Source organism: Monomorium pharaonis, chromosome 7, assembly GCF_013373865.1.
Source record: "Monomorium pharaonis isolate MP-MQ-018 chromosome 7, ASM1337386v2, whole genome shotgun sequence".
In the NCBI taxonomy this organism is placed as follows: Eukaryota; Metazoa; Arthropoda; class Insecta; order Hymenoptera; family Formicidae; genus Monomorium; species Monomorium pharaonis.
Window position 1 is genome coordinate 20,378,976 of NC_050473.1, and position 7,788 is coordinate 20,386,763.

Genomic DNA, 7,788 nt, shown 5'->3' on the forward strand with positions numbered 1-7,788 from the left:
AATTACCGAAACGTTACTTTGCCTGGCTCTCAAGCGCTCGTGACAACTCTCCATGTACATAAAGATCCTTATTCTTTTCGGTTACATTTCTCTTTTTACGCCCTTTTCCGTATAAGCCACGAAAAGTGTAAAAAAAGTGTCACTAAAGGAAGAACGGATCTTCAATGGACAAACGGGGTAAAAGAGAGTGTGTGCAAATTGTTGTTTAAACCACCTACACCTGCACGCCAGAGATGAGTAAAATACTAGGAGATGTGTCAAAAGAAACATATACTATGTGCATACTTCTTAAATACTTTTCACAAATTTTCCGTACGATCATTCGAAGGAAGCATATAAGTAATTCTATTGTTGCCTAACCATACATTATAGAGATATTGTATCGAAGTAAAAGCTTAAGAGTGAATATGGTTCTCAGTTAGATATAAAGGTCTAAAGTTCCTGTATTGTTCCTGATGGAACAATTTTAATGTAATTTCGATAAAATTTCGATGATACCTTGTCGAATTTTGTATTCATTTTGATCAATGATTTTATCAAAATTTTATATAAAGGTAAACAGACTTAATGAAACGGCGATGGTAGATTAAATTTAAATAGATTAATTTTATCTGTAAATTTTCGTTGTATTTTCATGAAAGTTATATTTTTAATGAAATGTTAATTTATTATTACTGCAAATTACCTACAAGTTTTTATTTCAAATTTATTAAAAATTTATTATGATTTTTAAAAAATTTCTTTACTTTTTTATTAATATTAGTTTTTATTAACTTTAGTTTTTATTAATATTAGTTTTTATTAGTATTAATAACTTTTTGTTAAAATTTTACTACATTAAATCTTCATTAAAATATTATTTATTTTTTATTAAACACAAAATAATTTTTTCAGCAAAATATAAATTAAAACTTTATTGCATGTTAATTTATGAAATTTATGAGATTTCATTGAATTAATGAAATATCAGGTTCGTCGAAACTTTATCAAAGTTTAATTAAAATTTTCTTACCATGGTTTTATCTCTAAATCATTTCTTAATTTGCAAATAAAGTTTGCTGACTTCTGTAAGATGTACATATATTCATATATTTCAAGAAATTTGTTGAAAACACTCTTTCAATCTTTCATATAAGAAAAGAATAAAAGCTCACTTTATTCTCTCGGTATTTTGTATAATAATTGGCAGAATAGATAGATTGGCTAGAAGAGAAGCGTGTCAATGCAGCGAGCTATCTTTAATATTTGAAGATAAAAAATAGTACTTTGCCCATCACTGGTCGAGACTGCCTGTCGATTAATCGAAGGCAAAAGAAAAAAAACGTCCGATTACTATATACTCTCAAATATTTTGTAAGTCAATGATCCTCCTTCTGTAACGCGCTCTTCCTACGAGCGAATCATCCTTCAGATCACGTTGTTCTATAAGTTCTTAAAATCAGTTGCTAGTTTTTCAGTAAATAACTTCTCTCTCTCTCTCTCTCTCTTTCTCGATTTCTATCTATCTTTCTTTGTATCTGTATAGTTTATTCGCCGTTTCTTCTTTCGGTGAAATAATAGATTAACCAGTTGATAATGCATGTATCTCGAAGTAACAATCCTCAGGGAAGAACAATTAACACGATCAATCAAGATTAATCGATTACCGACTATTAGCGATAGATGTTTGTTGATTGCGATTTTTTGCAAATGTTTAATCCTTCTATCTATCGAGTACTTTCTATCCAAACGACGATCGTTCCACTTTAGCTCAATTCACCGATTTACAATTGCCTGTTGAGAATTTTGTCAGACTCAAAGTATACATCTAATTTTTCAATTAATTCGTACTTCCAACGAGTAGGTCGATCTCCAGTGAGATTACGACAAATTCAGCGGTGAAACGCGCCATATGCACAATCTCGCAAGCTGACGCTTTGAACGAGCTTCTTTAATCTGCAATTGCACAAAAAAATGCTTGGACCCATCGTCGAGGCGAAAAAAGTGCCACTCCCGATTATCGCAATCCACACTTCGCGCAGATCGTTCTTACGCTTAATGAGACACAATAAATTTTAACTCTTCTCATCTTTGCTAAGCTTGCAATCATCCCATCCCTCCTGTCTCCATTTTTCCCTTGTCTCATTCCAAAGTTTATTTATGAATAAGCAAATCAATGTGTGGATTTCGTACATATTTCTGTGTTCCGAAATTTGCGTGCGTGGGCAGTTTTAACGATACATCGATAACAACGAGATATTTTGTATGTAAAAAAAAAAGTTTCTCTCAATCTTTTATGTATATGCGCTTTTTTCTAATAACTGATTGATCTTTAGGATATTTCTTGTAAAACAAAAATTGGACTATGGATTACTATCTTACTCAAAAAAACATTTAATTTTGAGATATTAAACTATTTTCATTTTAAACAGTGTTTAAATTTAACTAACACTAGAACGTTCAAAACTGTTAAAGATTTTATTTTTAAACATTTTAGTGTTTTAAATTTAAATATTGTTTGAAACTAAAACATTTTCCAAGTTTCTAGAAAACAAGAGCAGAAATAAAAAATATTTAAATATTTTAAAATTAAACTTCTTTTTTTTAATGTTCTTACATCAACAATGAGTATCTTCGCGAGGATGTGCGTTAGGAACATTAAAGAAGAAATTCTTCTTTCCGTGTTTTCAAGAAACTCTAAACATATTGTTATCACTGCCCTCCAATTCTCTATCTGCATATCCTTCAATATACTGACTAACTTTATACTAAACTAAACTAAATTAATTTCTATAAAGATATATTTAGTGAGCAGTGTTATATTCTAATACTACTAACTTATACATATACTATGTCAAATTTAACAGCGTGACGCGTGCAAGTGCTGGAGCGGTCAAATTTGTTCGTAATTGGGTACGTTAAGAGGATGCTGGAGACGTCTGTTTTACCGACAAAAAGACAGTAATTTTTATATCGCAAAATTTTTATTTCTTGTATAGATTTGGAAATCTTTATTTCTTATATAGATTTGGAAATTCTTCTCCAAACTGAAAGTATACGCATTATCACCAGTCTGTGGGGTGGAGTTTCTACCAAAAACGGAGAAAAATTGTTAATTCACTGTCACATCGTAACAATGTTTGCTTAATGTAAAAGATGTACAGTTTGTACTTTCGAAATTTGAATTCGCATTTGGAGAAAATTTTATAGTAAAAATTACTATGGCAGATAATAAATCCGGACCAAGGAAGGAATTATGAAAATTTTTACTATATGTTATTTATCAAATTACTAGCATTTACACTATTTATAGCATAACACTCTGAAATTTCTTTTTATAGTCCATGGCTATTATCGTAACATAATAATTTTTACTATAAATTATTTTCTCCGTTCAGACTGATAGACAACAGGAACAAACAATGTCGAGTTTTGAAAATTAAATTTTGTTGCCTAATTACAATAAAGTTGCACTACGAAAATTTAAATTGCATACACGTGAAAAATCGACAAGTAGAGCAATATGAAAAAAGTTCTTTGTTCTCCGTATAAAGTCAAATTCATAGACTGATATTAATACGTATATTTTAATTCTGGAGGATTTTCAAATCTATAAAAGAATTTTGTTAACGATGTGCACGAATGATTTTACATTATCGATCCCAATGAAGTTTGGGGTCCACTCCAGCATTCCCTTAATTTCTATTTAATTTCTTTGTTTGCACAATTCGACGAACAAACATAAACAAATCTAAAGCTTCTGTTTAAATGTTTACAGATTTTTCAAGGATAAAAAGGAAAAAACATTAAATAGAAAAATATTTAAAAAAAAAGTGACCTTTTTAACAAAACAAAAGTGAATTCTGATTTAAATAAAAAGTATAATAACAATTACACATCTAAAATAAAACATATCCTTAGGGCCTTCACACACGAATTGACATAACCATAACATAAGGTTTCGACACGTCGGATTGGGCGACCGTAATCATAACTTGCCATAACTGGCTGAATCAAGTACGTGATTGGTCAAAATTTTATTGTTATGGTTATGTCAATTCGTGTGTAAAGGCCATTAATAAATTAAATTTAATAAATTAAAAAATTATAAACATTTAATACATTTTTAAAAATTGAGAAGAATTATGATATAATTTTATTATTTGTTGAAAATAATTATTTATAACAAGGTTAAAAACAAACAAGAAATTCTACAATCAAGAAATACAACAATCAAGAAAAAATCGTGTGGTGAATGAAGATATCGCGATAATTATAACCCATGGGAATATTTTAATCAAAATATCTGTTATTAATATAATAATAATTATTATTCTTTGTCATTTACATAAATCTTTTGACATTATTTACATTATATGTGTGCGCTGTTTACAATATTAACGTTATCAAATTACAAAAATATTCAAACTCGACAAGTCGTTTGAATATTTGACAGCTCTAGCGAACGCTTCACATAAGCTATTGATTATTCCCCAGCGAGAAACGATAATGAATTCGACATCAATTCGACGTCGAATCGACATCGAAATCATCATTTTGATGTCAAATCGATGTCGATTCGATGTACTACTATTTCTCACTGGGTCGTAGTGGTAACGAGTTGAAACTTTTGCCATTACACAAATTGTAAGGAAAAAGAACGAAGATATCAGATTGCACGAAAGTTAATCGCGAATTTTGTAATTTTAACTTTGCTATAGCCTTCATCTAATAAAACGAATATGCATTTCAACACTCTTTTCATATGAAATGTTACGATAAGTTGTAATAAAATTGCTGCTATAAAATTTCAAAGAATTATTATTATCTTATTATTATATTAAAATAAGAAGAAGAGGAAATACTTTAGAATAATTTTTGTTATATAAAAATGACAAAGAATTGTGTTTCTTTCATGAGCGATTTTTTAAAGACAGTTTTAAAAAGACCACGAGAGAGATTAATGAATAATACTTTGGGCACAACTAATTGACAAATGTTGTAACATTTAACAATTATATCTAGAGACTGCTGTAGAAATGCATATTTATTTCGTCGATAAAGTTGCCGAAAAATCGCCACTGTTAACGGACATACAACTCGATAATACCTGGACTAATTGTAAGTGGAGAAAAATGATAAAAGGTAAACGCTCACTCACAGCTGTATATCTAGAGTTACTATAGCTAGACGGAATTATATTTTACATTGTACAGTCGTACGTATATGGATGCACTATAATTAGATAGTAAACTACGTTCATAAACAAAAGACGAAGAGATAGAAACGGAGGAAAAGCTAACAATAAGAGAGACACGTTATAGAATGAATCCTGCGAAGTTTTGACAAAAGCGGACACACTTTTGTTGTCGGCTGATTGATTGTGAAAATTTCAAGATATGTGTGTAGAGTATGCATAGTAGAGGACGTGTATACACACGTAAAAGTCTCGCATCGACAAGAGAAATCCGCCGCCGAACGGATCGTGTTGTGCGAATCGGGGCTACGGGTCTCAATGCGAGAAACAAAGGAAAAGAAGAGAAAAAATCACTTAGTATCGAGAAAGTGCAATTGAGCAGAAATTAAAAACGGAAAAATTTTCATCAAGTTTACATTAAAAGAAGCATTTAATTTTAAGATATTGAAACGTTTTACTTCTGTCTTTGTTTTACCAATACTTAAACTAACTGTTTTATCTTAATAGACATTTTTCTTAAAAATTTTCAAACTACATAAATTTTATAAAAGTGTTGAAAAATTTTTAAGATTTGTTTTCAATAAATTGGAACATTTTTCAAATGTAGCTTGAAACAACTGAATATTTTTCCATTTTAGAGATTTACATTTAAAATATCATTTTATTAACATTTCGTTAAAATTTATATTAAGAATTGTTATACTTGTGCGGCTACTTTATTTTATCCAGGGCAATTTTTTAATTACGAGAAATGTACTCCACAGCGGCCGTCTGTCATCGGTACTATATACTGTTCGCTCCAATTATAGCAGAATAATTTCTTTCAGAGCAATTATGAAAAAAATATTAAAAAATCTACATCTTTAAAATCCGCTTGCATTTGCTGATAGGCCGGGCTAATACAGCAAATTTTAATAAGCAATAACTCGTTAACTATTGTGAAAATTGCAAAACAGTAAAGGACTTTTCTGTTTAGTTTAATGCGCTCTACCTGGTTATAAATGTTGTAATTTACATGACATTCTATATATAAGTTCTGATATATTCTAAGAACTGTTTATTCTTTAGTTTTTGAAAAAATTTTACAAAATTTGTAAAATATGAAAAAATATATGGAAAAGTCTACGTCTTTTCTAAAAGTCTTCATATACGTGATATGTGATTATGATATATTCTAAGGATTTATTATTCTAATTGAAAAAAAGACTTAAAATGTCTGAAAAAATTTAAAGTACTTTTTCAGAAATTTTCATAAATTTAAAATATGAAAAATTCTGAAAAAATGTTTCGGGATAGAGTTTTAAACAGATAGTTTATATTTAAAACTGATATTCTTAACAACTTTAAACAAAACATTTAAATATTAAAAACGAAGAGAGAAATAGAACATTTCAATATTTAAAAAATAAGCTTTTTTCTTGAAGATGCGTGACAATAATGATGATTCTTGTGTCTGTTTGCGAATAGTTGAAACGCAAAATCTTTCTTCACGTATTCTCGGCGTCGAGGATTGGCGTCCGGAAATTATGTGCCATTTTTAATACCTAATTTCCCGACGTCCATCACAATTTATTTATTATACAAAGGAAATATTTTCGATCACTTTCACTAGCGTAAACTCGATTGACACTTCGTAGCTCATTTCTTCCTCGTACAATGCGAAATCTCGTTGCGCTGATACGGTTTTCGTGGCAATATCGGAATATTGGCTGTTCTGTTCCAGATTACGTGAAGTATAGATAAAACGTTGAATATAATGGATAAATATATGCGGTGCAGTTAGATTTTTTACACATCAAGAAAGAGGGGTCATGTTTCGTTCGCGTTCTCTCGGTGTATATCCTAAATTGCACCTCGCGAGAGACCAATTATTATTTTACCCAGTATATAGTTTACGAAGAGATAACACGGAGCTGAGTGAAACGACTATTTTTATATTTACACGACCTCTTAGCAATTAGAAAGCGATATAGCGTTTAATCCACACGACTTATTACTGTTACAACTCGTTACGAGACATCAGAATGCTAGAATATTTCCATTTTAGATTTTGTTATTACCATGGTGAATTTTTCGAGAATACCAGTTTTGAAAAATTCTTAGAATAGAAAAATATAAAGATATATCTAAGGAATATTTTAGGAATTATATTGAATTATGGATTATATAATACGTTAATCTTTTAAGTTTTATTTATTATTTTATTTATATTATAAATATTTATAATCTCAGACACACACACACACACACACACACACACACACACACACACACACACACACACACACACACACACAGACACAAACACTGCGAGATATTCGCAGTCTCTTTCCCATAACACGGAAATAAAAACAGGCATAAACTTACATTCACCTTGTATCGGTTATTATTGCAATAGGCATTATAAATATTGAAATAGGCGCTTTCATCAGCTTCATCAGAAGATTTTTACGTCAATTTTCCAAAAAAAAGAGATATGCAGATACGCATATACTAAACACACACGCATATACTATTGCACGCACGCACGCGCAAACACACACACACACACACACACACACACACACACACACACACACACACACACACATGCGAGTACCGTAGTGCGCGCG